General features: G+C 35.9%; 1 protein-coding gene across 1 annotated transcript in view; it reads right to left on the minus strand.

Moving 5' to 3' along the window:
• Positions 1-8,418, minus strand: part of Slc45a2 (solute carrier family 45 member 2) — a gene marked incomplete at its 5' end in the record, with an annotated part of 35,964 nt that overhangs the window by 9,374 nt on the left and 18,172 nt on the right. The window lies entirely within an intron of this gene.

Below are 8,418 nucleotides of genomic sequence, written 5' to 3' on the forward strand. Positions count from 1 at the left end.
AAAAAATGAATAGAAACTTTCAGACTGTGCCTAATATTTCATAAAACCTGGAAATATAAGTGTTCAAAGTTCGTTTGAATATTTTACTTGAGAGTGAAAATTCAACTGGAATCTTTTACTGACTCATCATTTTCTTTTCTTTTTTCTTTTTTCTTTCTTTTTTTTTTTTTTTTGACTCAACATTTTCCTTGGAAAAGTCCTCTCAGGCTTTCTAAAGTCCTCTCAACTTCCTTAAGCAGTTGTTTTACTGCATTTGCTTTGCACCAGTGCCAGCTGGAGACTACAGAGATGATGAGTGTATAAGGGAACAAGGACCACAGTTGTCATGGGGGAAAGTGAGTTACAAAAGTACACTTAAAAGAAAACTACCCATATGTTGAAAAGAGCAGATTTATTGGCATAGAGAATCAGAGATGGGTTTTATGGGATCTATTTGGAACTCTGAAATAATTCATGCTTCTTGCCACTAAAAATAAAACTCATGGTTCTCAAATTGCATAGCCACCCTCATTCTGCAAAGTAGTGACTGAGAATACTGAAGGTGTTGGCCTGGAAGAGACGGACAATGTACTTGGCATGAAGCCTAAGATACTTTTCAATGCTGTTCATTCTTATTTTGTTTTTCAAGTTAAATTACAAAAACATTCAGAAGACACAGCATGGTGTTTATGACACATACTGGAAAGCTGGTAGATTTTCTTCTCATTAATTACTTTTAATTAATAAAAATTAGATATGTATATTTATTATGTATCCCATGACATATAATATTTATATATGGCTAAAGGATACCAATTAGTATATAAATTGCCTTACTGTTATGTTTGGGATCTAATATGTGCCCCCTACCCTCATTATATGGAAGGCTTGGGTGCTGTGGTGCCTCTTAGAGTTTGAGGATTAAGCTACTGATGAGCTCCTGTCAGTATTACTGGGAGGTGATGGAAAGAATATGTTGACCTGAGAGAAAGGATAATGGGGCATGACACTGGGAACCACGTTTGGTTCTCATCCCCTCCTTCTCTGGCTCTTTCCCTTCCTCTCTGCTTCTTGTTCCCCATCAGGCAAGCAGCTTTCTTGTGCCATGCCCTCCCATCATGGTATGAGGAGCAAGCCAGTGGTAACTTGGATCCTCTGAAATCATGGACCAAAATAAATCTTTCTGCCTTCAAGTTGACTTCCTCAGGTATTTTATCACAACAGTAAAAGTCTGAAAATGTACTCACACATTTGTCATTTATTTGTTATGAAAATACTTACAATGCATTCTTTTAACAATTCTCATGTGCATACTACATTAACTGTACACTAATGCTAGTCACTTGGACTTATTCCTCCTGTCTGACTGAGACTTTGCCGCCTTGGATCAACAGCACACCAGTATGAGTTAGTTACGTTTATTTGTTTTCTTACTAATGTGGAGAGCGTTATGCCTGTTAAAAGTTCTGCTCTCTAGCTGGTGAGATAGCTCAGGGCACTAAGTGCCTACTTAGGTAAATGCAGGGACAGGGTTTCCATCCCCTGTACCACAGGTGCCATCCCTGTCCCTGTGTGTGCTGAGCCAGCAAATGACGCCAAGCATGGTGGTCCACATCTGTAATCCCAATGTTGGGGAAGCTGAAAATAGGAGGATCACTATGAGTCCAAGCTATGTAGTGAGACCTTGTACCAAATACATTTAAAAAAAAAAAAGAGTTCTGCTCTCACTCAATTTCATTTGTTCTCCATCACAGCCTCTGGAGAAAAGTATGTCCTAGGCTGGGTGATTCTATGAGATGAGTTATAATCTAGCAAACAGATAGTCAAAAGGACAGATATTCTATAGAAGTAATATCTACTCATTGTTGGTAAGACTTCATTTGATTTTGTTCCTTAAAACACGACATTTTCTCATCTTTTTTTCCTCTTCTTTATGTCTGTTAATAGAAAGTTGGAGTCTATTAGAGGTTTATTGTTGTTGCTTTTTAAAAAAAGAGAGAATTAAAGCCATCTATCAAACCACTACCCGGAGAAAGAATAAAATATATCAGACAGTAAAGCATATTGCTACATTTCCTTTCCATTTTTACCCATATAGCTTTTTCTCAAAAGAAGATTACTTCATCTATGTATGTGTGTTTTACCTGATATGTTATGCTTTACTGAAATCTTTAAGCACACACACCCCCTCTTTTGTAATAATTTCCTATATTCCTTTTGCCAATCTACAGAAACAAAGTTGAGACTTACTTTCACATTAATTTTGAAGAAATTCTAAGCAAATACATACAGCAAACAGTATTTAAAGGAGAACTTAACCTTAGGAAAACAATTTAGGCTTTTATAACTAAGCAGTTAAGATTTGCTGTTTTTATTTCTACACCTAATTTGAGTGAAGAAAAATGATGCTAGTGACTAGATGCAGCAAAAATATTTTCTGAAAATATCATTAATAAAGCACAGTATTCCTGTGAATGTTTCACAGTGCCCCTGCTGGTTTACAGAACTGCACAAGGAGTTTGGGTATAACTAGTCATCACAGAGACCTGATTGTTAGTGGTGGGGGTAGGGAGTGTGGGAATTCTCCCCCAGACAATCTGCTATAGGACAAGGTGGGTGAGTGTAGGCCTCAAGAGACCTCAATTCTCTTGTTTTCTCCATTTTCTCTGTGATTAAGATAAAATCAAAGCAAAGCTTCATGAATAAGGAGAGAAAGGGGGTTTGAAAGGAGAGGACAGAAATAAGGATGGGGGAGGAATCAATATATATCACGTGCAGGTACAAATTCTCCATAATGAATGTGACTACTGTGCACACCTAAACTGTACCAATAAACTTAAATGAAAGTTTAAAAAAAGATAAAATGAATACTTCAACCTGATGACTTCTTGGTTCTTATTTGTGCCTTTCCTGATACAAAAACACTGTCCTCATCCTAAAATGGGTGGGATGTCAAGTGGGACTGGGTGAACAGGGGCTTGTTCTCTTTCTTTGTATTCTTCTGCCAGTTGGCTGGGTTAAGGAGGATGGTAACTGAAGTCTTATCTCAGTGCACACACATGAAATGTTGTGGTTTACTTCCGCATTATGAAAAAATGCTAAGCAAATGAACAGCGCAAACTATGTTTGAGGAAATTCTTCATCTTGAGGAAGCTAGTTACAGAATTTTGTAACAGCTTTGTTGTTTTTACTCATGTACATAATTTGATAAACAGAAGTGAAGTTTTTCTATTGATCACAAGCAGCAAAAATATTTTCTTAAAATAACACTTTAAAAAGCACAGTCCCAAATTTTTGAAATCCTTTTAATTAAACACAGTGTGTTATCCTAGATTGGATCATGTAAAGAAAAAGAATATTAATGGAAAAACAATGAAATTCAGTAAGTCTGATGTTATTTAATAGTATTGTAGCCAGTGCTAATTTCATCATTTTGACAAATGTGCATAACTAAGATGTTAAAATTAGAAAGAAGTTAGAAAAAGATAGAAAAGAACTCTGTACTGTCTTTGTAACTTTTTTATAAACCTAAAATTATTTAAATTAATGATTTTTTAAGAAAAAAGAAAAAGTAAAGCAATATGTCTTTGCTAGATAGCAGTAAGAGAGTCTGTCTTGATTACTACAGTCTCTAAGAGGGTCTGTCTTGATTACTACAGTCTCCTGGTACTCAGAAATGGGCCTCGCACCTGTTCCTAATAGTTATTGAATGAAAAAAACAAAAGAACCATGCACAGGATGTTACTGATTCTGATCATTCTTACTATTCACTCCAACAATTTTCATCCATACCAATATATCACATGGCTGTTTTGCCACATTCACTCAACAAGCCGTAAATGGGAAATTTCCACTAGCTCATGTGAGACAAGCACCGAGGTAAATGTCAGGACTGGGAAGGGATCAGTGACCACCTCATCCAGCGATTCCCTATCCATTGGGTGGGAACAACCCAAATTAACAAACAGGCACAGAAAGCTAAAAGGTTCCAACAGGAGAATGAATGTTGTAATAGAAGGGTCAAAAGAAGAACCCCTGCATTGGGGTGGTTAAAGAAGGTAAGACAGAGACTTAAGAAGTGAAAAAGAACCCCAAGAGGGAAAGATAGGGTAGGACTGCATGTAATGAAACTTCATTCATTCATCTGAAAATATTTTGTAATCCTTTTTATTATTTTAAATTATTAAAAACACTTTCTGCCTCAGCACATCAAATATGTCTGGATTTAATTGATGCCATAATATGTGATGCTTTATGACAGGGAGTAGACTTAGGTGACAACTAATAATTGTAAGGTGCCAAACTAGGCACTTTTACCTTCAGTGTTGTATTTAGCATTTACAAACCCTCTATAAAGGATGCATAGCCTCTATATGGAAGACGCAAAAATCTCCACTTAGAAGTAACAAACAAAGTTGGTAGCATAGCAAGATACAAAGTCAGCACCCAAAAATCAATAGCATTCCTCTATACAGACAACAAACTCAATGAGAGAGAAATTAGAGAAACAACACCTTTCACAATAGCACCCAAAAAATAAAATGCTTAGGAATTACTCTAACAAAGAAAGTAAAAGATCTATACAATGAAAATTACAATACTCTGAAAAAAGAGATCAAAGAGAATTTCAGAAAATGGAAAGATATTCCATGCTCCTGAATAGGAAGAAACAACACTGTGAATATGGCCATACTCCCAAAATTGTTATACAGATTTAAGGAAATCACTATCAAAATACCACCAATACACCTCACAGATATACAGAAAACATTTTTAAAATTCATTTGGAACCCGAAAAGAACTAGAATATAAAAGGCAATCCTGGCCAAAAAAGGCAAGGCGGTAGTCATTACAATCCTTGACTTGACCTTATATTACAAGGCTACTGTGATAAAATCAGCATAAAACTGGCAAAAAAAAAAAACCAAACCCTGAGGATCAGTGGAATAGATTATAAGATGCAGATATAACTACAAATATACTTAGCCACCTTATCTTTGATAAAGAAGCCAAACATGTTCCCTGGAAGAAAGATAACCTCTTTAACAAGTGGTACATGGCTCTCCACAAGATGAAAACTGAAAGTCGATCTAGGTCTATCACCATGCACTAAACTGAAGTAAAAATGAATTAAAGATCTAAACATTAAAACAGAAAGACTAAATCTACTTGAAGACAAAGTAGGTAGAAATCTTGAAGACATAGGGTTGGGTGGAGAGTCCAAGAGCAAAAATCAAACCAACATGGGAAATACTTCAAAGAATCAACTACTGGAATTTCATCTTATTGAGAAGTTTCTGCATGTCAAAAGACATCACTAACAGAGTGAAAAGACAACCCACAAATTGGGGGGAAAAAAACTTAACCAACACTCACTCAGACAAAGGACTTCTATCTAGAGTATACAAAGAACTGAAAAAAAGACCCAATGCAAAAATTGTCATCTAAGATGAATGTACACTTCTTAGGGAAAGAAATACAAATGGCAAAAAATACATGAGAAAATGTTCTACGGCACTTATCATTCCAGAAGTACAAATTAAAACACTGAGATACCACCTCACTCCACAAAGAATGGCCATCATAAAGAAATCAACTAATAACAAATGCTGGAGAGGCTGCAGTGTGAAAAAGGAACACTTCTCCACTCTTGGTTGGCACGTAGACTGGTACAACCATTATGAGAAGCAGTGTGGAGGTTCCTCAAGATAGTAGGATTGGAAGTTCCATTCAATTCAGCTATTCCCCTTTTGGGTATTTTTCCAAAAGAAAAATCATACTAGGGTGATATATGTGCAACCATGTTTATAACAGCACAGTTTTCATAGTCAAATCTTGAAAACAACTCAAAATACCCATGAACTGAGGAATGGAATAAAAAAATGCATTTTTTATATATATTTTTATATAATGGAGTATTTTATATAATGAAGTATTACTTAGGTATAAAAAAGATAAACTTGAGGCTTTTACAGGTAAATGGATGTAAGTAGAGCCTATACTCAGAAGTGAAATAAATCAGACCCACATATGTAGACCTTGTTTTGCCTTCCTAGTGTAAGAACCTGAAAGAATAAGTAAAACCTAAAAGGTAAAATAGAAAGAAACTGAATGTAAGGAATAAACAATGGAGATGAGGGAAAGGAGAAAAGGTAAGGAAAAAAGGAAGGGGAAAAATCATTTAAGTGTATATACAGGATGGTTTATCTGATTATACCGCTGATTTCTCCATTTTTTGAAATTCGCAGTTAATTTTTGAAATTTTTACTTTGACTAACTCTATATTCTAATATCTGTAATCACAGCAACTACACTGAGGGCAACAATGTGCAAAGTAACAACTACCACTGAATACCTTTCATTTTGTTCTTTTAAAGGTGTGTTGTCTCTCATACCTTATCTATTATTATTATACTCTTTAAAATAAATTTAAAAAGGAAAAGAAAATAAATTAAGTTTTGTTGAAAGGAAGAGCTAATGTTTAATTGCTCAGTCTTGCATGCCTATATCTAGTAATCTGAGCAACAAATCTGATAACAATAAGTAATATAGCAGCCATTCTTCATTTTCTATTCTTGCTTTGAAATTCTGTACCATTTGTATTGTTTCATGTTAGTTTTATGTTACTTTGTTTCTGTCTTTGTTCTTATTATTTGTTTTTGTGTTTTTTTCTTTTTTCCTCTTTAAAATAAAAAAATAGAGTTAAAAAAATAAAAGATGCATAGCAATTATCTTCAACTTGTAGATTTACAAACAACAACAACAAACTCTGTGGGTTAAAATATAAAAGGCCACCTAGGTAGAAGTCGTGTGGCATTAGCAAGTTATCAGAGACTAACAGTTGGTTCCCAGTACCTGCTGTCCCTTTCTTACAAGTCATAGAAATTTCAGTAAGATTCCCACTTGTGTATTCACCTTCTGACTTACAACTCTATGGGGCCATATGAATAAGTTCTGGCCAATTATCTAAGTAGGTAAGCAAAAATCATGCTTGCTGCAACTTCTGAGTTGTGTCCATAGAGGAAAAGAACTCATCATTTCCTTTTTCCTCCCTGCTTGTAGAAATTTACACATAGTAGTAATAACTGGCAAAGTCATCTTGAACCTCAGAATGAAAGCTTTGTGTTCAAAACAACAGCAACAAAATAGAAGGGGTCCAGGTAACTCATAGAATATTAGGTCAGCCTAAAACTACCCATTTGAACCTCTGTAGTAGAGGAAGAATAAACTTGCATCTCTTACAGACCATTGCAATTTGAAGTCACCTACACCTTAACTCACTCCAGGGCCAAGATTGAGACTCTGACTTAATCCTTCCGAGCACCACACCCCATTCACTAGCAAACACTTTTAAACCTTCATAAGAACTATCTCTGCAGTACTCACCACTTGCCCCAGGTTTTTTTTTTTTTTTTACTTTTCCTATATTTCCTTTACAATTTGTCTTCCAAACTATAAAGCTCCTTAAATGCTACTTCTAAGTTTTTATACAACCTCCCAGTTGTGAAATCCAGACGATTTACCCAGTCTGGATGTTATCTAACCCTGTTCACCTGAGCTCTGAAAAATTCTCTCTCTCTCTCTCTCTCTCTCTCTCTCTCTCTCTCTCTCTCTCTCTCTTTCTCTCTCTCTTCCTCTCTATGTATCACAAAAAGGCTGATTTTTAAGCTCAGCTTGAGGGCCTGCAAAATAGCTCAGCAGAATAAGAGCCTGCTTAATCAAGCACAGGGACCAGGGTTCAATCCACATGTCTTGCCACTCCCACCCCCAGACACTCTGAACTGCCCACTGACACTGGGCGTGATGGTGCATGCCTGTAATCCAGCGCTGGGAAGGCTGAAAGTAGGAGGATCATTAGGAGTCTGAGCTGCATAGTGAGACGTTGTATGAAATACATTAGAAGAAGAGGAAGAGGAAGAGGAAGGAGTATTGCCTGAGAAGACCTTTATTAGTAGAAGCTTCTGTGTTTGGACATTATTGAACAGTAGGCATTGCTTTGAGGGGATATAAGCTGTTGAAATGTGGCTAAGGCAACTAAGGGACTTTTCAGGCATGGGGTTCCAGGCTTTTCATATGGTTTAATCTTTCACAAATAGCTTTGTCTCCCCTGATTCCAAGTTCTGAAAGGTGTAGGAAAGCGGAGATGGCTCAGTAGAACAAGTGTTTGCCTGGCAAGTGTCTGAGTTCAATCCCCAATTTAAAATAAAAAAAAAGACTGAAACAAAAAGCACACATTTTTCTTTAAGGTGCAAAATTTTAATTCCAAGTAATATGAGCTATCAAGATTTGGGAAATTCAGTTAAACCTCCCAGAACTCTTCTCATCAAACAAGCAATAAGCAAAACAGTGGAAAGAAAGAAAGAAAGAAAGAAAGAAAGAAAGAAAGAAAGAAAGAAAGAAAGAAAGAAAGAAAGAAAGAAAGAAAGAAAGAAAGAAAGA

The sequence above is a fragment of the Octodon degus genome, unplaced genomic scaffold (genome assembly GCF_000260255.1).
Source record: "Octodon degus isolate 3935 unplaced genomic scaffold, OctDeg1.0 scaffold00293, whole genome shotgun sequence".
NCBI lineage: Eukaryota > Metazoa > Chordata > Mammalia > Rodentia > Octodontidae > Octodon > Octodon degus.